This window comes from Choloepus didactylus, chromosome 8 (assembly GCF_015220235.1).
Source record: "Choloepus didactylus isolate mChoDid1 chromosome 8, mChoDid1.pri, whole genome shotgun sequence".
In the NCBI taxonomy this organism is placed as follows: domain Eukaryota; kingdom Metazoa; phylum Chordata; class Mammalia; order Pilosa; family Megalonychidae; genus Choloepus; species Choloepus didactylus.
Genome location: NC_051314.1, coordinates 34,991,869 through 35,015,472, shown reverse-complemented (window position 1 = coordinate 35,015,472; position 23,604 = coordinate 34,991,869). Strand labels below are relative to the sequence as shown.

Genomic DNA, 23,604 nt, shown 5'->3' with positions numbered 1-23,604 from the left:
ACACAGATGAATCTCATGGACGTAATACTTCGTGAAAGACACCGACACAAAAACATATGAGTTGTATGATTTCACTTACACGGAGGTCACAGCAGTGGTCACCTTTGCAGGCAACCAGCGGGGTCAGGGTGGGGGTGGGAGGGGTGCATGGGCCCCCAGAAAGTGGCACGAAGGTGGATCAACAAAGTTGATCCAGGGGGTAGTTACACAGTGTATACACAGGTAAGAAATCACCCAGCTGCATATTGAAGGAGAACATGATTTGTAGAAAGGATTTCTCTTTTTGATCCGTAAATAAAAGAAAGAATTGCACTCTTTGGGGAAGTCACCTTTAACTCCTGCTTGTTCTTTCATCCTGGGTGAAAACTGTGCCCTTTTTAACGTTTCGAGGCCCCTGATGAAAAACACCAGGGTTGTGATAATAATTGGAGTTTGTTTAGCATTTCTGGTCCCCAGAAGAGAGATTAGTAGAGAGTGAATAAATTACTGATCATGTATTTAGGAGGCAGAATGTCTGTTTTTCCCTTCTGTGATGATGAGAACTCAGCTGTCCTTAGCTTGAGAAAACAGTAGGCACAGTTACATGACCCCTGCACATCACAGAGGCTCACTTAGTGCTCGTCGGCAGTGTGATGTGAGTGTATAGGCACATTCTGACCAAATCTTACCAATCCATGAACCAGTCATTCCCATATGACTCTAATCAGTATATGAACCAAACTGGAAATCACTATGTACAGTGTGGTCATGGCTGTGTATTTTTTTTTAAATGCCTAAGAACATAAACAATGTCCATTTTCTAAGGTGGGGATTTATGGGTGATTTCCCTGCCCCCCTTCTTTCTCTTTTCTGAACTCCAACGTCTCTCTTTCTCAATGTTTTCTTTTTTTATGACTTAAAAAATAAACCCCACACCTACTTTAAGAACCCTCGCTTTCCCAAGAAGACAAAGGGTCAAGCCCAGCATGGTTTCAGACCCCGCCACAGGCGGACTGGACTTGCCCTTAGAAACCCTTGCTCTGCCCTCAACAGACCCTGATTTAGAATGACCCATTTAGTCATTCTAAATTTGAGTCACCCCAAACAACTTTTAGTTTCTTAAAACATTCTACTTTTGCCTCTGTTGACACATTGTGTTCCTTGCTACACTCATGAATGATTTTTGAACTTCCTCTTCTAAGCCCAAGTCAGACATTATCTTCCTAGAAGCCTTCTGGTTACTTATTTCCTCCTCCTTGTTCCCTAGCGTACTTGCTACATTTCACTACAACTGTGTGGCTCTGTGATTCTGCAGGTCTCCTTGCCCAAATAGTGAACTCCTGGGGCAGAATTTATCGTATTCATCTGACTCCAATGCTTTTAGCACTAGCTCACAGAAGATGCCCAGAAATATCTGTCAAGAGGAAATATTGCAGTTTTATGGGGTTAGTTTGGAGACTAAATTAATCAATTCCATTAAATATCATAAAAACAATTTGGGTTTAAGTGAGTGAGTAAGCCCTAAATGTACTTTGTATGCTTTTTGTTAAAGTCAGCCTCTTTGAGAAATATTAGCTTTCTAAATAACAATTGCATTAGCAATATGCATCAACGTGGTATTTGGGATTTTGCTGCACTTTGCAGAATTTAAGATTAAATATATTTGTGTCTAAATCTGATGTATTCAGTTATACCATAAATATCAGTGCCTTGCCATTAGGAGTCCCACTCTTTTTCTCTTTTGTACATTTGTTCTTCTATATTCTGGTACCAAAAACAAATATTTATTAGGTAGCATTGCAAAATTTTCAAAAACTTTGAAAAATGTTAAAGAGCTGACAAAATGTAGTGCAAACTGACTAGCTAGAATTTTCTTTCTGCTAGAACTGAGCAATACTGTATGTTTACTGACATTTATTTACTGAGTACCAGGTATGTTATAGATACTGTAAAGATAAAGTAATATTTTTGACAGCTCCTGCATTTTCACTAAGTTGTTTTGGTATTTTATATTTAACTTTTTCGAAATATAACTTACAGTAAGCCACGGTTATGGAAAGTATCTCAGATTCTTCTAAGTAAACACCACGGTATACTCTGTACAGTCTATGTAATTTTCACTCGAATTCTGTCTGAAAAAAATTTAAAATATCCAAATTAGATCCATAAAAGAAAAAAAAAAAGGTGGGGAGCAGAGGAAGGTGAGCTTGAAAGTAGTCTGGGAAACTTTCATTGCCAGATGCTTTTCTTCTCTTCACTGAGAATTGCAATAAGCCAAATCATGGGCCATGTACCTGGCTCAGAGCCCTAACTTCCCAGTAAGACTGTGAAAACTCTCAGAGCTTATTACAGAATTGCCTGTGTGCAGAATTAGTATTTGAAAACAAAATAATTTTAAGCCCGAAGAGTACAATGCCTTTTTCCACAGGCTTCTGAAGTCATGCCTAGTTTCATAAGATATATGAATGGTGGGGTTTTCTTTTTGCCTTATATTGGGATAGTTCATGAAGTTAAGACACCAAGGGCTGATAACTATATAACAGTATCTCCAATGAGGCACACTTAATTAATTCAACTGAGTCCACCTACCTTACTCAGCATTTCAAAATATGGAGAACCATTCATTTAAGATTCACCAACTGAGAATATTATGAAACCTCCTTCAGACCGAGGTATTAGCCTGAATTTGATGAATTCAACTCCTTTTGATAGTTATACTTTATGATCCTGCTGGTGTCATTAATTACTTTAGATGTTATGACTGATGGTTTATTAAGAAAGCATTTGTAAATCCAACTGTAAGTATCACAATCCCTTTGTCAGAGCAACACTCTGCTTGATTGCTGTGCATCCTTGATAAAGACATAGTCAACAATAGTTGAGTATATACTTCATATTATAGGACTGACTCAAAGTGTTCAATCATATCTAAACAGAGGCAAGAGTATGTTTATTTTACGATGGGGCACATCCTTCAAGGGAACCAAGACAAGAATTAGAAAAGAACTAAATGACAAGCAGATTTGGGCAACATCATTTACCTTCCACTTACGTAGCATCTTACAACAGAAATTTCAGTAAATCTTTCCAACTGCTCCTGTCACTACCTGGGATATGATTATCTGGAAGTATAACAAGTCTTTTCTGAATTTCACACTGTGCAAGTGACAGGCATTCATTCAGTCTTCAGGCCTCATCACTGAATTTTGCCTCTCCCTTGCCTTCCAAACAACTAAGCTCCCCTTTTTTTTCCTGATATTCTCTATAACACCTGACCCTTTTCTGTCCAACACCTGACACGTCCCTGGTCTAGGTCTTTTATACTATACATCTGGACCACTGCAATGATTTCCTAATTCATCTCACTGTCTCCAGGCTGCCCCTCTCAACAGTCACCACACAGACTACCTACAGGATGAGGGCTGAATTCCTTATGTTGGAATTTAAGGTCCTCCAGGTCTGACCCAAACCTGTCTCTCAAGGTTTTCAAGATTTTGCACTCACCATCCGAGATCAAATGGCCCAAGATCCAGGTGAACTCTGTCCAGATCAAGGATGACATTTAAACAACTTGCCTGCCTATAGCCAGGCCACAGAGCTAGTGAGCAACAAAGCCAGAGCGAGAGCTCATCTCTCCAGATGTTCAATCTTGTCACTTCCCTTGGCCCAGGCTCCCCGCCCCACCATATCCTCTATAAAACATCAACTAGGAGGGAAAAAAGTTCTTTCTCTAAAACTTCATTCAAGCTCTCAGGTACAAATGTTCTATCCTTCATCATATCTACCTCTGAAAAATCACTAGGATTTATGATAAACTCTAAGGAGAAATTCTAATGACTCTTTAATGTGATGATTTGGATGCTAAAGATTCAAGTTGTAAATGAAAAATGAGCAATAGCTTTATAAATACGTTTTAAATTCCCCAATTGACAGAAAAATTCTGGAAATGGCAGAGAGACTTATCAATATGGAACCACTTAAAAAATTATAGTGCAATGGAAAACAATACAGCCATTATTTATGGAGGTGTACTAAATGAGCTACCATGGAAAGCTATCTATGACAAACTGTCAAGGGAGAAAAACAAAACGCAGATCTATGCCTATACAATATGCTCATTTGGGCTTCAAAAAAGGGGTGAAGTTTACAGAAATATGTACAAGTGTACTCTATTTCTACGGGAAGTTTCTGGAAGGCATTTTAGAAATTGTTGGCAGTTACCTCTGCAGAGCAGGACTGGGAATCTGGAGACAGAGAGACCCACTTTTTGTTTAATGTTCTCTTCTTAGTAGAGTTTATTCAACTTATTATTTTCATACATATTTTTAAAATTCATTAAGGCCTGCATCCTCAAAGTGAGACTAATAAACAAATATTTGCAAAATCTCATTAGCACATTCAAGATACTTCTTTATTTCCTCTATGGAGCCATGTTTTTGCTAATAGCAGCAAAAAATTGGCCTCAGTATCCAGGATATAAGCATTTTTGTAACTCTAACTTGACTTAATTTATGTGATTATTTTTTTCAAAAGAACTCCCTACTGGCAAGAGTTTTTAAAATTTCAATTTCCTAAGGAAGTAAAACCATGTCTTAAGAGGCAGTTCTACCAGAAAAAAAAAAAAAAAAAAAAAAAGCCAGAGTTGCCAAGTCATAAATGTTTTCAAATGAAAATCCCATAAAAGAAATACTGTATACTACTGTTATATCTCCTTCTTAATAAATCTTCACAAAACACTATCTTCTCACGGAAACTGCATAGCATTTCTATTGAGTAATGGGTTTCTCAATGACCACAGCTTTGAATGGGCAATGACGTTTCTCAGACGGGCTCTTCCCTCAGAACAGTCACAGAAACAGACCGAGGGCAGTCTGGATAGACTCTGTTCACTGCAGTTGAACACCTACTGTTTGCATATAGCTCATGTGACTCCTGAAGGCTAGATTGCTTTAGTTTTGATTCTCAGGTTTTAAAGTTTGGTTTTACCCTTCAAAAATGGTTTCTGTAACAACTAAAGAAAGCAATAACACTATCTCCTTTAAAAAGTTTATTATTGCTTTCCTTAAGGTTGAAGTTTCTCAGAAGCCAAGACAGATGACTTCACTCTATTTTTCTGAAGGGCTAGAATTTATATTAAAATGAAGCAATGCCAAAATCAGATTACAAAAACTGATAATTTTTGAAATGTTTGCATTTAACTTATTTTTTTTTTTTTTATTTTTATTGAGATTGTTCAGGTACCATACAATTATCCAAAGATCCAAAGTGTACAATCACTTGCCCCTGGGTACCCTCATACAGCTGTGCATCCATCACCACACTTAATTTTTGTTCAATTTTTAGAAACTTTTCATTACTCCAGACAAGAAATAAAGTGAAAGATGAAAAAAGAAAAAAAGAAAAGGACACTCTAATCCTCCCCTATCCCTAACCAACCCCCCTCAATTGTTGACTCCTAGTATTGGTATAGTACATTTGTTACTGTTTATGAAAAAATGTTGAAATACTACTAACTGTAGTATATAGTTTGCAATAGGTATATATTTCTTCCCTATATACCCCTCTATTATTAACTTCTAATTGTATTGTCATACATTTGTTCTGGTTCATGGAAGTGATTTCTAGTATTTGTACAGTTGATCATGGACATTGCCCACCATAGGATTCAGTTTTATGCATTCCTGTCTCTTGACCTCCAACTTTCCTTCTGGTGACATATATGACTCTGAGCTTCCCCTTTCCACCTCATTCACATACCATTCAGCACTGTTAGTTATTCTCACATCTTGCTACCAACAGCCCTGTTCATTTCCAAACATTTAAGTTCATCCTAATTGAACATTCTGCTCATACTAAGCAACCATTCCCCATTCTTAAGCCTCATCCTATATCTTAGTACCTTATATTTCATGTCTGTGAGTTTACATATTATAATTGTCCTTATGTGTCTGGCTTATTTCACTCAGTATATTGCCCTCGAGGTTTTGTCATCAACCCATTTTTTTTTTTTTTTTAATATGGTTTTGTTCACTCACCATACATTCCATCATAAGTAAATAATCGATGGTTCTCTGTATGGTCATATATTTATGTGTTCACCACCTTCACCACTATCTATATAAGGGCATCTACATTTCTTCCACAAAGCAGGAGGGAGAGTCAAAGAAGGTAGAGAGGCAAAAGGAAGAGGAAAAAAAAATGACAGCTAGGAAGCAGCAAAAGGAAAAATAACCTTAAATCAAAGTAGAATAAAGAATCAGACAATACCACCAATGTCAAGTGTCTAACATGTCTCCCCTATCTCCCCCTCTTATCTGCATTTACCTTGGTATATCACTTTTGTTACATAAAAGGGAGCATAATACAATGATTCTATTAGTTACAGTCTCTAGTTTATGTTGATTGCATCCCTCCCCCAATGCCTCCCCATTTTTTACACCTTGCAAGGTTGACATTTGCTTGTTCTCCCTCGTTAAAAGAACATATTTGTACATTTTATCACAATTGTTGAACACTCTAGATTTCACCAAGTTACACAGTCCCAGTGAGTGACGTTTTGAAGAGGAGCAAGCTTGCTAGAGAGGAGCATCCTGGGAGAAAGCCATTTTGAAACCAGAACTTTGGAGCAGACACCAGCCACGTGCCTTCCCAGCTAACAGAGGTTTTCCAGACGCCATTGGCCATCCTCCGGTGAAGGTACCCGATTACTGATGTGTTATCTTGGACACTTTATGGCCTTAAGACTGTAACTGTGTAGCTAAATAAACCCCCTTTTTATAAAAGCCAATCCATCTCTGGTGTTTTGCATTCCGCAGCATTAGCTAACTAGAACAGATTTTTCCTCCTTTCTTGTGGTGTCTCACATGCTCCCCACCTTCCTCTATCAACTGTATTCATAGTTACCTTTGTTCAGTGTACTTACATTGTTGTACTACCATCTCGAAAATTGTGTTCCAAACCACTCACTCCTGTCTTCTATCACTCTGCAGTGCTCCTTTTAGTATTTCCTGTAGGGCGGGTGTCTTGTTCACAAAGTCTCTCATTGTCTGTTTGGCAGAAAATATTTTGAGCTCTCCCTCATATTTGAAGGAAAGCTTTGCTGGATATAGGATTCTTGGTTGGCGGTTTTTCTCTTTCAGTATCTTAAATATATCACACTACTTCCTTCTTGCCTCCATGGTTTCTGCTGAGAGATCCGCACATAGTCTTATTAAGCTTCCTTTGTATGTAATGGATCGCTTTTCTCTTGCTGCTTTCAGGATTCTCTCTTTGTCTCTGACATTTGATAATCTGATTATTAAGTGTCTTGACGTAGGCCTATTCAGATCTCTTCTGTTTGGAGTACGCTGTGCTTCTTGGATCTGTAATTTTATGTCTTTCATAAGAGATGGGAAATTTTCATTAATTATTTCCTCTATTATTGCTTCTTCCCCTTTTCCCTTCTCTTCTCCTTCTGGGACACCAATGATACGTACATTATTGTACTTTGTTTCATCCTTAAGTTCCCGGAGACGTTGCTCATATTTTTTCATTCTTTGCTCCATCTGCTCCTTTGCATGTAGGCTTTCAGGTGTTTTGTTCTCCAGTTCCTGACTGTTTTCTTCTGCCTCTTGAGATCTGCTGCTGTATGTTTCCATTGTGTCTTTCATCTCTTGTGTTGTGCCTTTCATTTCCATAGATTCTACTGGTTGTTTTTTTGAACTTTTGATTTCTGCCGTATATATGCCCAGTGTTTCCTTTACAGCCTCTATCTCTTTTGCAATATCTTCTCCAAACTTTTTGATTTGATTTAGCATTACTTTAAATTCCTGTATCTCAGTTGAAGTGTATGTTTGTTCCTTTGACTGGGCCATAACTTTGTTTTCCTTAGTGTAGGTTGTAATTTTCTGTTGTCTAGGCATGGTTTCCTTGGTTATCCAAATCAGGTTTTCCCAGACCAGAACAGGCTCAGGTCCCAGAGGGAAGAAATATTCAGTATCTGGTTCCCTGTGGGTGTGTCTTAGAAAATTGCTCCAGCCTTTGATGCCTCAGGTCACTGTGCTTTTCTGCCCAGCAGGTGATGCCTGTTAGCCTATAATTCTTGATTGGTGTGAGGAGGTATGGCCGTGTTCCCCCAGGCTCTGGGGTCTGGTTCTGAATGGAAAGGGCCCCACCCCTTTCCTCCTAGAGAAGACAGACCCCCTAGGGGGAGGTCATTAGCATTTCAATGGTCTCTCTCTCTGCTTGTGCTGTCTCTACCCTTCCCGGAGTCACAGCCCTGGAAACTGAAAATGACTGGGGCTTTCGCCACTGAGCCGGAAAAGAAACAGATAGTCCCCTTCAGACCCAGTCCAAGGGGATCCTCCGGCTCTCCAAGGTCAGTCATCACCCAAAGTCTCTGTCTGTTTTTTGGGGATTCGGACCTGTAGTGAGCAGTTCACACTCGCTACTTAAAACCCCAGTTGGAGCTCAGCTGAGCTATATTCGCTTGCTGGGAGAGAGCTTCTCTCTGGCACCATGAGGCTTTGCAGCTCGGGCTATGGGGGAGGGGGTCTCATGACTTGGATCTGCAGGTTTTACTTACAGATTTTATGCTGTGTTCTCAGGCATTCCTCCCAATTCAGGTTGGTATATGATGAGTGGATGGTCTCGTATGTCCCCCCGCAGTTATTCTGGATTATTTACTAGTTGTTTCTGGTTTTTTGTAGTTGTTCCAGGGGGACTACTTAGCTTCCACTCCTCTCTATGTCGCCATCTTGCCCAACCCTTAACTAATTTTTAAAACATAAAAATACATGGCAACAATTGTCCTATTCACCAGACAATCAGGATTTATTAAAAACATTCAATTCACAATGTGGTGTGAGAAAACAGTATGGTCCCATAATGGGGCAAGCTTGAAGTTGTATAAAGTGACACAACTACTTTTAAAATCTGTTTGGCATTTGCACATGCACTTCCCCTAAAAGTGCCCCTAGAAATAGCAGTATTGTTCGCAACAGCAAATAAATAAATAACCCAAAGGTTACAGATAATAGAATACATACAGACACATATGTATATAATATATATAGTGTGTATTCATACGGTGGAGTGAACCCAAAGGTCTACAGATAATAGAATACACACAAACACACATGCATATATTATATATAGTGTGTATTCATACAGTGGAGTGAAAATGAACCACAGCTACAGGGATCAACATGGATAAATCTCAAAAGACGGAAGTCACAGAAGAACACACACACAGGATGAATTCCACTTCATAAAGGTCAAACGCATGTAAACCCTTGTTTACATACAAACACACAGGTGGTAGCAAAATGACAGTGAAAACAGCAAGGGCATGGTGCTGTGCTGGGGGATTGTGGGGGAGGCATGTGCAACCAGGAAAGAGGGTCACAGGGTCAAGTTCAATTTCTCATCCTGGGTTTAACTGTTATTTTTTAAAACAGAGTATCTTCTATGTATAGTATTTCACTATTTACAAACATGTTAAAAATAAAGACAATGGAATAAATTGCACAGTAAAACGCACGAAATGGGTATGAATGTCTAAGATGGACAATGAAGAATGTCGTCTTTCGATCTTACTGCTCTCTTAGGAGATAATGTTAAAAATCTAAATTTGAGGCACTACTTGAAAGTGTAGCCTGGACTCAAAGGCCCTCGGGCTACCCCTGCAACAGGTCCTGACTTAGTCCTCCTGGGTCCTTATCCTCACTGGTTCCTACCAGGGGTGCGACGGGGTGTGCAGGACATGGTCAGGACGAAACCCCGTAATCCCCCCAGGCTACAGATTAAGTCCTGGCAGCCTGCAAACAACTCACCCTTGCACCTTAGGCCTGGGGGCGCGAGGGGGTATTTCCCCTCCCTCTGCTGGATGGGTGTCAGTGAGGAAGCCCTAGCCTGGCCAGCATGAAGGGGGCTTCTCCAGAACAGTCCGACGACCAGCGGTTGCGAGAAGACCCTCCGTGTCCGTCTGATCCGCCTCGCATGGAAGGCAGCTGTGGTTGTTTCACAAGCAGTGCTCTAGCAGTCTGAGTGGCAATTTTCCCTTTCATTTAGACTGAAACCCTGCATGTCAATCTCTGCAACTGTTATTCTCACCATACTGCAAGTTTATAAGATGCGTTGCTATCTAACAACTGGCCCCTCCATTTTTTTTTTTTTAATGAAAGAAAGGTTCCAACAGTAAGCAGCAAACTCCAACTTTCCACTTCTCCGACCCTGATTATTTCAATTTCTAAAAGCTGGGGATTGCTATCATCAGTAAGCTCTCCTCTGTGACATTCTGGATGAACCTTTGATTCTGGATTAATTGGGAAAAAATGATCTGAATTAATAAATATGTTCAACTACTTTAATGTCCAGGAAAGATTATATTTATTTTGTGACAATATACAGAAGTCTTCCATGGCTTTGAGACACACACACACACACACACACACACACACACACAAAACCACAAGTAAAATTCAGATTTTCCCTGAGATTAAGCAGCTCATATGGGCTTGTGTTCCCCTGAAAAGGAACTTTCTCCGCCCCTGCAAGGAGTCCTGCATCCCTCACCATGGGGTGTCCAGTCTGGGAGTCCCTGGGGAGAAGTGATTCCTCCCAGATGCATATTATATCCCCCCACTGCCGCTCCTCTCCCAACCCACGGCTCTGAGGCAGCTACCACACTTTTCTTCCTCCTGGGGAGCTGACAGAGGCTGACACAGCCATACAGTCAGTTTTACAGAGTCTCTAATTTCCAAGAAAGGAAGGACTCAAAGATACCCACTTGTGAAAGACTGTGGGATTCCAACTCAGCCTGGTTAAACCCAGATTAAAGTACAACACGGAACTCCAGCTCAGCCTCATTAAACCCGGGATTACTTTCAAACTCACAGTGGAAGCTGGGAGGAGATCTTTTCCAGCCAGTAGCTGGCACACTCAAACCTTGATATTTGTTCATCTCTTAAATCACAGACGTCGATTTACATTTCTGAAGGGCCAAACACAAGGAGTTGGGCAATTCATTAGGTAGGTCAGCCAATTTAAATACCCAGAAACCCACTGAGAAATTAGGGAGTGATTTGGGAAAGCACAAAGATAACTACTAACAGCCCAAAAATAATGTGTATTTCTCTAAAGCATCTCATTGGATATTAATTATCACAAAAGTCTACAACACATAGTTTACACACTCTGACTAAAACGGGAGAGGGGGACAATACTTACCAACAGCCACACAACAAATCAGGGAGCAGACCAGCACTGGCAGCCAGCTCAGCCTCCTGCCCAAAAGGCAATGAATATGTCTGCAAGGAGGCCGGGCTAGATATTCCAACAGTATCTACCGCATGACTCACCCTGGACTTTGGAGATACTGCTCACATTATCTCTGGGCATTCCCATGTTTGTCTCAGAGAAACTCCACGCCCTGTGCTGCAACCAGTACAACTGCCAGCAATAATACACTGTATTCAACATTTCTGCTGTACAAATGCACCCTTTGTGCTGCTAGCAGAAAAGATACACATTCTATATCTTTGCAGGGAGGCAGACTAGCAGGGAATCCTGTTATCACACAACTCTGGGATGGCACGAGAACCTTTGAGGACATTCAGCCTGGCATTCCTGGTTTACTGGCAAGGAAACGGGCTCAACAAACCCCGTTTGGGCAAAGTAAGCGAGAAGCAGTGAGCTGGGCACAGGAAGCACAAACATGAATGACGGCAGGGTGAACAAGTGGTCAGTTGGAATGTCTTGGAAGGGAAGGGGCTCAAAAGCAGAACAAAGTCAGGAGATGCTATTCTCTGTTGATTCATTCATTAGACAGATGCTCCTTGGGTGCCTCTGAGTGTCAGGCACAGCGAGGCGTGCTGGAGACGCAAACAGACATAGCCCCCTCCGGGTCTAGTGTAAGGGGGAGAGAAACAATAACAGCCACTGGTAAGTGCCAGAAGAGCAGGACATGGTGCTGAGGGAGCACCAGGGTGGGGCAGCCAAGAGGGAGGGGAGAGCCAAGGGAGAGTAGACAAAGTTGGTGTAAAGCAGCAAGAGAGAGACTTGTCGTAAGAGTGGCAGGTAATCAGTTAGCCAGATAGTATATAAAGGCTTGGATGATACCGTGAGAGACAAACAAGGCAGGGGAAGAACTGGGACAGCAGATGGGGCTCAGACCATGAGGATCCCAGTAAAATCATGCTAAAAAGGTATGTGGATTTCATTCCATAATCCACGTGGCAGCCACTAAGGAATACAACAGTTATGTTGAGGATTAGGATGATCAGATCCCTGTTTCAGACCAGTCCTGAGAAAGCAGGATGGAAAATGCATTTTTGATGGAGAAGACTGGAGCCTGCTGTGATAACCTAAGGCAGAAGGTTGGACATAGAGAGGTAACAGGAAAGGAGAGAAGAGTGTTTGAGGTTTGTGAGGGAGGCAGGCTCAAAGGGACTTGACACCTACTGGATGTGGAGTTAAGAAAGAAAAGTCAAGGAAAACTCCCACTTTCTTTCATTCTTTCTGGGGGGTTAAGATAGTTCACAAGAAAGGCAAATGAGAAGTAGGAGGAAGAGGAGATTTGGGGTGGAGGAGGAATTCAGAACTATTTGAGTTTCTTGCAGGTCGTTTAAGCACTGATGTCCAGAGGACAGTTGAGTACACAGGATCAAAGCTCAAGGAGAAAAAGGGGCTGAACAAACAGAATTGGGGCCCACCAGTGACAGGTCAAAGGTGAAGCCTCCAGAGGAGATGAAGTCACACAAGGTAAGGGTGAGAAGTGTTTAAGTCAAAATCCGGAAGAGCCCATATTTAATGGCAGTAAGGCAGGGGAAGAAGAGAACCTACAAGAGACCACCATGGGAAAGCCCAGAGATGATGTGAGTAGAAGTACAGATCACAGACACCGAGGGGACAGAGATTGCTTTCTTAAGGCAGAAAGGGTCCAACAGCATTAAATGCTGTCAAGAGGGCTGAAGAGGGAGGAGAAGAAGTGTCCTGGCTATATATTGCCCAAGGTTTTTAGGAAAGCGCATTATAAACTGAACAAATACAAGGAATATTATTGATTAAGGACAGAACTGATTAATGGTTAGTTCTAGAACCCAAGTCTCCCAACACTTGTGTTATTTTCTACATAGTTTCAGAATTCTGTGTTCAATCCCAAATGGTAGAATACTCTGGTAAATAACCCAGTAGACATATATTCTGCCTGGGCTCCACCATGTCTTTTGAATGACCTTGGAGCAGGATGTTTATTTATTGTTCTTTTTTCTAAAAATTAAAAAAAAAAAAAAAAAAAAGTAACATTAGACCAGAAGCAAAACCAGTAACATTGTACCAAAGATTGGGAACTTTCTATTGCATATCACTGACCTCAGAGAAAAAAGAGAAATATGACTAAGGATAATGTAAAAGAAGAGCCTTAATTAAGAATATATCAAAACCAATTAAAATAATTATAAAAATATACTCATTTCTCAATGACAGTAAAAAAAAAAGAAGTTAGTAGGCGTATGGGGACCTAGAGAATAGAGAAGGAAAAGAAAATGAAGGGGGGTGTTCAAGGGTTTAAGAAAAGGGTAGAAAGGTCAGAGAACTATAAAGAGACAGCTAGAGACTGACATGCAAAACACAATCATCCCCTGTTGCTCTTAACAATTTGTAAGCTATGCATTTTCATAACCTTTCACAGAAGTGAAAACAGCACCAACAGAGGGATGGCCAACAAGTGATGAGGGGTGACTCCACTGGCCAGTTCTTGGGCAGGGCGGGCATCCTTAATCAGTTGCTGTAAGGAGGACAGATACTGCCTCAGTGTCCTTCTCAACACATCTTCCTTACAGGCAGCTACTCCCAGTTGATGAGATTTGGCACACAGATGGAACCCATTTACTCGTTTCTGCTTGGTTTGAACTCTGCCCCCCTCCAAACTTCCTCTGCACTTTGAACTTTTGCCTTGGGGCACTTTATTGGGAGGGTATGCATGAACTTTATGGTCATGCAGACCCGATCAAATCCCAGCTCTGTTGCTTCGTAGCTGTATGACCTTGGGCATGCAAATTAAATTTCTGAGACTTTACTCTCCTCTGAGAAAATTCCTCCTGGGGTCTAACGAGATCAGAAAAGAACCTGATGTCATGCCTGACACAGACAACATCTAGCAAGTTTCTCTTGTTCTTTTTTGATCATATACTGTTTTGTATTAAAATAACAGGACTACTTAGCTCCTCCAACAGATTATGAGCTTTCTTACCATCAGTCATTCATCTTTAAATCCCTTTAGATGTTTCTTGTATGCACAGGTTCTCAAATATTTGAATTGCCACAGCTCATATGAAAAACTCAGGCCAGAATGGTCCAGGGAACTGGGGGTTTTCCACCCTTGACATTAATAGCTAATGCGAAGATCTCAAGAATGTACTATAGATGATGGCATTGATTTATCTGTGTCGGGGGAGGGGGTGTGGGTTGGGGTGGAAGGAAAAAAGGGCAGTGGGGTTTTGAAATGAGAGTTTTGTCAAATCTCATAAAGTTTAGTCAAGGTAACAGAACCCCACTCTTTGTGCAAAACTACAGTATACTGTAATATTTAAGAAGAAGAGCATCTACTGAAGTTAATATTCCATAGCCTCTATCCCCTGGCACAGTTCAAGTAAAGGTCTTAAATAAATGTTAAATAATAAATTCTAGCAAATGGATCTTGCCTTAAAGCAAATGTTAAGTCAATAGTACACTCTGTATATAAAAAATAAACACTTTTTTTTTGGCTAGATGTGTTGGGCTTATTTATAATTTTCAAACTACAATAAGATTTAAAAATCAGGCTGACCACTATGACCTACATAATTCAATTCCACATAGCCAAAGTGTGCTCCTTTTTTTCCTGAGTTTGCCTTCAAATTTGGGCTCTAACTTGTCTTGCCTATTTATATGGCTACCTTCCTAGCTGGAAAATATCTTGGTCACTGGATATTTTATTTCATCTCCACCTTACTTGCTAAAATACATTCACGACCACCTAAAGCTCTCTCATTGTTTGGCTCATTTAATTCTTTTAATTAAACGTGGAGCTTGATTCCCTTTAGCGCTAAAAATGTTCAAGACGTCTCTTATTCTTGGCTGTCTTCAACCTGGAGACAAACGTGGCTCAAGCACAGCCGGGTGCTTTGAGAGTGCGCTGCAATGGCTAAGGGCTGAGAGGAGCATGCACCCGCTCCCTCACACGCCTCACCCCAATCTGGAGTTCTCACTGCTCCTAGATTTTCTGGACTCTGGGTGTCTCCCTTTAAACTCACAATATGCCTGCCTGTCCCTCTTGGCCAACTTCTAAGATTTTGACTCCTCACTGACACAGACCCAAGATACCTCCCAATTGTTCCCTGCCATAGCTGGTCTTTCTAGACTTGAGGAGACTTAAGTTTTTATGTCTATAAGATCTCCTATCCTGCTGCCAGGAAGGGGCAAAATGAAGGCTGGTGATGGCTGCACCTGCTGGCTCCCATTTTATTAGTTATTCCCCAGACACTGAGGAGCTGAAGCCACCAGAGAGAGGCCACACTGAGGTGTAATTCTTCTGATTTAACTATTACCTTGAAATACACATTAAACAGACACATACACATTGTGCTGGTTTGAATGTATTGTGTCCCCCAGAAAAAGCCATATTCTTTGATGCAGTCTTGTGGGGCAGACATATTAGTGGGGATTAAGTTGGAACATTTGCATTAGGTTGTTTGCATGAAAATGCGCCCCACCCAACTGTAGGTGATAACTCTGATGAGATATTTCCACGGAGGCGTGGCCTCACCCATTCAGGGTGGGCCTTGATCAGTGGAGCCATATAAATGAGCTGACAAACAGAAGGAACTCAGTGCAGCTGTGAGTGACATTTTGAAGAGGTGCTACAGCCAAGAGGGACACCTTGAAGAAAGCACAGGAGCTGCAAATGAGAGAGAGTTTGAAGACGGTTGTTGAAAGCAGACTTTTGCTCCGGAGAAGCTAAGAGAGGACAAATACCACAAGTGCAACTAAGAGTGACATTTTTGAGGAACTGCAGCCTAGAGAGGAACATCCTGGGAGAAAGCCATTTTGAAACCAGAACTTGAAAGCAGATACCGCCATGTGTCTTCCCAGCTAACAGGTTTTCTGGACACCATTGGCCATCCTCCAGTGAAGGTACCCAATTGCTGATGTGTTACCTTGGACACTTTGTGGCCTTAAGACTGTAACTGTGTAACCAAATAAACCCCCTTTTATAAAAGCCAATCCATCTCTGGTGTTTTGCATTCTGGCAGTATTAGCTAACTAAAACACACATGCACACACACACAAGCCTACAACCTGACTCACATTCGAGGCACTGTTTAACATGAAGAGCAACTCACTACCATAATGCTTTACCCCAAACTGCCCTATCACGGTGATAGGGTGATCTAGAGCATGATAATTCTCACTAATCCACATTATGCACCAGGGTTGCCTTGCTTTCTTCAGAGCCCAATTCGGGTTCTGTGTCCTCATGTAATCCAAAGCACTCTCTGTTCAAATTTAGGGTTAGTTTCCTTTATCAGCTAAGCCATTCTCTAGTTTTGTCTGTTAACATCTTAGATACCTTTTTAAATTCTTCTCTTTCTCATGAGATACCTCACTCAATACGTTCACCCAGAGGCCCTGAAGTGCACCTCAGGATTTGTTTAAATAGGCAAGGTTAGCAGGTAGCTAGCAGTTTGCTTGCTGGATCCAAACCACGTGGGCCAGGGAAGCCTTTTGAAGATAAAAGTCTCACCCAGTAAACTAGGGAAACCCTTGAGGGGACAATTTGTCCATAACTATCCTTATTTAAAATATATACAGACCCCTGATCCAATAATTTTGCTTTTAGAAATTTATTTATCCATGATGACAGAAAAAAATGTACAAAGATATTCAAAATAATTTTGCAAAGCAAAACAATCATAGGGGAAAAAATCCCACACTGGAAAATTATATATCATTGGGGGTCTGATTAAGTAAATAATGGAGATATACATTTTGTGCAGAGAATTTTTCTGTAAAGATACATAGAAAACAATAGTGCATATCTCAGGGGAAAAGAATAAGTTGGATGGAGGGCCTTTATCACCTTTAGTAAGGGATTTTTTTTTTCCTATGAACTTGCACTTTTTAAAATTAAGCTGGTTAATAGGGGGAAAAAAGAGAAGATTCACAATTTAGGTTTATGCTGATCATCTAAACATTTCATTTAACAATGTTGTTTAATCTTTGTTAAAGAACAAATCGAAAATGAGGTGCAAATAGAAACTGTAGAGCAGATATACACTAAAATGTGCTTACTCTTACAGTTAATGATTTAATCATAAACTTTAGGCATCCTTATCTTAGACTCTCAGAAGATCAGGTTTTTTTCTCTAAGGTAACTGTTGTATGTGTTACAGACTCTTCTATTATCTAAGTGATTTTATTTAACCATCACCCATGTGCTGAACATGTGTTTACACTTCAAGTTAGTCTTACTCTGGAAATTGGGGCAGGTTTTAGAGAAGAGGAACCTACAATCTTTGTCAAAACCTTAAAAAGAGGAAGAAGAAAAAAAAGCCCACAAAACCCCTCTGATAAACAAACAAAAACAGACTGGGGCCCAGGGCCTATGCAAGATTTACTGAATCTTTGGGTCTGGAGCTCAAATTATAGATTATTCAACAAGCTCCCCGGGGTAATTCCTACCATGCTGGTACTGCCTTATGCACGCCAGAAGTAACTGTGCTTAGCAAACACTGTCTTATCCAAAGGAAAGAACACAGCGTAGAGAAGAAAATTCTATCGATATTGCACTACTCCCTGATTTAAAAATAAGTAACTTTTTCAGACATTGATCCGGAGTTTAGAGCTAGCATTGGGGGCAAGCAGAACCATCAGGCCTCCTTCTAACAAAACTCTTCTGGCTCATTTGAAGAAGTGAAGGAATATGCAGAAGTCTCTCTGGGACTAGAAGGGAGCTACCGGCAGCTGAAACCAGTACTTCTCAAGCTGCGGCTGCAACGCAATTAACACAATTACCTGATTCCCAGCTGCTGCTAGGCCAACCAAATCAGAATCTCTGCGATGGCCCCTGGGAAAATGCACTGACAGACACCACTACCACCCCCAACCTCGCCCCATTCTTAGGTCCAAATAAAGTTTGATAACCACTGCGCAGACTGGTAGTTCTCAAACATCCGATTGTAAGGTCACCTTGGGCCCCTATCATCCTTGCCCCACCTTGCAGGTACTGAATCAGAACCTCTAAGGGAAAGGCCCCAGGAAATTTGTGCTTTAAACCGAAGATCCAGGTTATTTTTATAAACAAGGAAGGTTGGGAAACTCCCAAATACAGGTCAAATGCTTCATTTTAAGATAATGAAACTGAAGCCCAAGAAGTTAAGTAATTTACCCAAGGACTTCCAGCTGATTAATGATAGTTCGGAGACCTGAAACCAGATGAGCTAACGCCTTCCTTTTTATTATGTTTAATCATGAGGGCCCGAGAATCTGTAGTTTCTGATTCACTATGATCAGGCCGTAAGTAAGTGACTAATGAAGTCGGAACCCAGCGGGCATATCAGGACGTGCCATGGCTTTAAACGGCTGGTTGATGCTGTAAAGCTGTCCAACATCAACTTGCCCTTTGGAGTCTTTCACTTTCAAAATCAGTAGAAGGAGAACAGCACGTCTGATAGAAAAATAAGCACAGGCCCACACAATTAGAACCAGGTGAAAGACGAACACAGAGGATGATTCAAAATCCTCAGATCCTACCATTTCTTGGCCAAATATTAAAACCTTTAGCAAAAGAAGTCTGATCATCACAAGCTGTCAGGTTTTGTTTTTTTTTTTTTTAAATCAGAGAAGTATGTTTACAGAACAAGCATGCTTAAAATAAAGAATTCCCATATACCATCCTATCATTAACACCATGTACCATTGGTGTGGTACATTTGTTATAACTGATGAAAGCACATTTTTATAACTGTACTATAAACTACTGTCCATGGTTTAAGAACAGCCTGCACCTTGCTGCTGGGAGAGAGAAAGAGAACAGCTCCCACAGGAGTCCACACTCCTGCCTGGAACCAGTATCTCTAAACCCATCAACGAGAAACATTGATGGGAAACAAAAACTCCCATCTTGGAAAGCACACAGCAAGCTTTAATTCAGGGAGAGTTCAATTGAGTTATAATTGCCTCTAATTGGCCCTCCTACACGGTCTCACAATTTACAGCTGCAGTCAGTTCCACAAAGAATGTGCTAAATTTTTATTCTACCTTTGAAAGCAGAATCATCTCTGGTTAGGTTCTTATCATTACCGTTTCGAATTTTTTAAAAATATGCTAAGATGCAAAAAAGGATCAATGAATGAATAAAAGCAATGATGCAGGCAGATTTTTTTTTGGAAACAGGCACTGATCCCTATGACCTAATGAAGACTGATGCCGACTAGGGAAGCCTTTTCATTTCAGGGCACACAGTCCACAAAATATTTTTATATGGTTGGACATTTTCCACACTTTGATTTTTATCTTTCTTGACATGTTTGACTCCCCTAATAAAGTCACAACCCTTTGTTGCTATGGAACCCAATTAGACATCAAGCCTGCTACTATGACTTTCCTGCAGATCTAAAAAAAAGACCTAGTGACCAAAAGACCAGCCCTTTCTTAAAAAAAAAATAAAATAAAATAAAAAAAAAATTAAGGCAAAGAGACTCCATACAGGACCCAACCCTTTTGTATCCACTGAAGTTAAAGCTTTCATGAAGACTAACTTGAGCTCTGAGCCAAAGCTAACCAAAGTTTTATAAAAAAAATTTCAACTGGAACCTTACAATGATATTATAATAAATATCTGGGAAAGAGGAAAAAAATATTCTTAGGATTTCTTCCACTTTTTTCCCTCTAGGCAGGCTTCCTGAAAAATGAGTTTAGCAAACACGTGTCAATCAGCAGCTACCAAATTGCAACATTCATTTCCACCGATACTTAATTTTTGCCAAGAGTTCATTATGTCTCTGTAAAGAAAAGCTATTCTGAACAGTACAATCGACCCTGTGTTCTGTCATACCTGGAGATTAATAGCAGAGCTACTGAAGGGAAGAGAATGAACATTTGCTGAGTGCCTACCAGGAGCTGGACTCGTAGATCATCATGAGAACCACGCAACAGGGGTGCTTCCCTCTCTGTTCCGTGGCTGAGGGACCAAGGCTCAGAGAGATTAAGCAACTTGCTCAAACTCTCACGTTACAGCAGCATCAGGCTCCCAAAGCCAGAGCTATGCGTTCATTCAACCAACATTTATTTCTGGTCTCACAGGTGCTATGAATTTTGTCAGGCTCCTTGTTCTTTAAAAAAAATTCACAGCCTGTGGAGCTACTCTGTCAAGACGGCACAGAGTCCATCTTTACTGGGACAAGGGGACACTTCTGGCAGTACCCACTTAAAACCACTACTCCATCTGCACGGCAGCAGCCACCTCTTAGAAGAATCACGAGTGCATGCCCTGGTGGCTTCCCTGAGGCGACACCGGGGCCATACACCTGAGACACCCCACCGGCGGCTGTGGCTGCTCAAAGCCTTCCAACCATGGCCTTAGGGTGGGGAGGACCATGAAGCTCTAGGTGCCTGTTCTTATGCAATTTTAGCAAAAAAGTAAAAGCCAAGTCGGTGAGCTCACGGACAGTTACTCCAACCATGCTTTCTGACATACAGCTTCAAGAAATGACTAGTAGTAAGAAGGAAGACAGCAAAAGCATGGAAGTTAATTTTAAAGTCACATTATTAATCAAACCTGCCTGTCAGCAAAGAATATTTTACCTATTTCCTCATATAAGACTACAACTACTTTCATTAAAAGAAAATTTTAAAATCAACACAAAACCATAATGAGATATTGCTTCACATCCAATAGGATGACTAGAATCAAAAGACAGATAACAAATGTGGAGAAATCAGAACCGTCATGTTCTGCTGTTGGGGAGGTAAAATGGCACAGCTGCTGCGGAAAAGAGTTTGACAGTTCCTCAAAAGGTTTATGGAAGATATGACCTAACAATTCCACACCTAGGTATATACCCAAGAGAAATGAAAACCGATGTCCACATAAAAACCTATGTTAACAGTTTTATTCATAATAGCTAAAAAAGTGGAAACAACCCCCAAATCCATCAGCTAATGAAGGGATAAATAAAATGTGGTATATCCATAAAATAGAATATTGTTCAGCAGTAAAAAGAATAAAGTACTTAATTGGTACAGAGTTTCTGTTGAGGGAGATGAAAAAGTTTTGATAGTGGATGGTGATGATGGTCATTGTGAATGAAATTAATATCAATGAATTTTACAATTATAAATGGTTAAAAAGTAATTTGTGATATATGTTACCACAACAAACACTGATTTAAAAAAAATGAAGTACTAATACATGCTTTAACATGGATGAACCCTGAAAACACTATGTTAAGTGAAACAAGACAGGCACAAAATACCACATTTTGTATTAATTCCATTTATATGAAATGTCCAGAATAGGCAAATCCATAAACAGCGAATAGATTAGTGGTTGCCTAGGGCTGGGAATACTGGGGGTGGGGAATGGGGAGTACCTGCCAAAGGGTTTGGAGTTTCTTTTTGGGGTGATAAAAATGTTCTAAAATTGATTGTGATGATTATTGCACAACTCTGTGAATATTCTAAAAACCACTGTATTGTATTGTGCACTTTAAATGAATGGATCATATGGTGTGAGAATTGTATCTCAATAAAGCTGTTATTAAAAAAAAAGGAAAAACCAACACAACAAGGTTTTGTTATTTCTTATAATTTTTTTCCAAAAAGCCCAAACGACAAGACAGCCCGACCCTGGGCAAGTTATTTTGTCTTTCAAGGTCTTTAAGCCTTGTTGAGGAAACAAAGCTAGTACCTAAACAAAATGCTTGCTTCAGGAACCCCCCTCCTCACCTTTTGAGCAAAGAAATATGTGACTTTATATTTGAGGGGAAAAAATAAAAACAAAACACTTGGGTGAAAGCCTCCCAGGTGAAGTTCAAGTAACATAGTTAGACCCTTCTGTCCACTGGCCAGGATCCCTCCCCATCCAACAGAATCTCTCTGTGCTGTGTTTATTTAGATGTTAAAGAAAATTAATATAACTGCATTCGGGGATGTCAGGGATGACCACCTGCTAACTGTCCTGGGGCTTCAGGGCCCCCTGTATTTCTACTCACCCTGGGGCCAGGCAGGTACTTCTTCAGTTGTGGGCCAATAAGGAAACAGCCTGGCTGACTTCACATACAAATGATGCGGCAGTTCCAGACAAGGGTCAATGGTGTCATGGTAAACAAAGACATCACACACAGAATTTTTCTAACAGAAAAGTTATGCTAGAATCGACCCTTCCCATATCATAAGTTAGGTAACAGAAGCATGCCAAACTCAAAAGAACATCTGCTCTGTGGTAGTCCCCGTTACACTGACAATGTGGGGGCAATTTAGATCATCAGTACACTGAGTTAATTTTAAATTTCATTGCCTTTGTATTGTGTATGTATTTAGTTTGTTTAAAAATTTTCATTAAAAAATTGTTGGGGAAAATATTTCCTCAGAATGTTTCTGATGAAATCTGCCAACAAAATCTTTATTCTTAAAGAACACCTAAGTAAAAACATGAATTAACATCGTTGAACAAACATTCTTCTACAAGCCAAGAACAGAGAGAAGATACATTTTAAAATATGGAAATAAGAGTATGTGTCTTCCTTAACTAGACTTATTTAAATGAAAAATATAGTCAATGTCTTAACTTATCATTTGATGTAGTTAAACAATGAACTCCGAAAAGAAAAAGTCCTGCTGTCTATTGGAATGTGTGAACTCAAATATTGTACTAATACCTATGCATGAAATTCTTAATTCATTCCTGTTTTCCCCTCTTGCTCCCCCCCACTTTTCTATCCATCTAAACATTTATTTTGCATTATGTGCCAAGCACTGGAGATGCAATCCCTGTCCACTTCCCAGTGAGGACAGAGACAGACAAACCACAAGTTACAAGGATACGAAGGCTCACAAGAGATTTGGGCACAGGCTGACAGGGGTGCACCTAAGCCAGTTCTAAGGAGACAAAGGGAGTCAGAGAAGACCCTTTCAGTACATTATCTTACATAAGCCTCCAACATCCTTATAAGGAAATAACTATACTTACTTTTTACATGAGAAAACTGAAGCGCAAATGGGTTGTGCGAATTACCTCAGATGATTTCTCACGGCTCATAAATAGCAGAGCCAGGCCTTAAAAAACCAGGCTAGGTGTCTCCCGAGCCCTGGCTCCCTGCCGTCTCCTCATTTCCCCATGCAGGGTTTCCTAACACACCTTCTTATCACCTCCACTGCTCTCACCCTGGTCTAAGCCACTATCATCACTCACCTGGATAATTTTGAGAGCCTCCCCACAGGTCTCCCTGTGCCAGCCCATACCCACCCACGTCTATTTTCACATTGTTGTAAAACATGTACCAGGCCATGAACTGGCCTCCCCACTACTTCTCTGACTTCCTGTCCTATTACTGACTCCTTGCTCATCCTGCTCCAGCTACACGGACTCCCTGATGTGCATCCCAG

At 40.6% G+C, this 23,604-nt stretch overlaps 1 protein-coding gene across 3 annotated transcripts in view; it reads right to left on the bottom strand.

Moving 5' to 3' along the window:
* TMCC3 (transmembrane and coiled-coil domain family 3) overlaps positions 1-23,604 on the bottom strand; it is a 69,260-nt gene that overhangs the window by 26,786 nt on the left and 18,870 nt on the right. Inside the window, exon 2 of one of the 3 annotated variants that reach the window (XM_037846382.1) lies at positions 2,018-2,111. The exons of 1 other annotated variant lie outside the window; for it this stretch is intronic. The gene's annotated coding sequence lies outside the window, so the exon portion shown is untranslated. Of the gene's footprint in view, positions 1-2,017; positions 2,112-11,187; positions 11,766-23,604 lie in introns of those variants that run through there. One more of the 3 variants, XM_037846384.1, reaches the window with a different exon arrangement.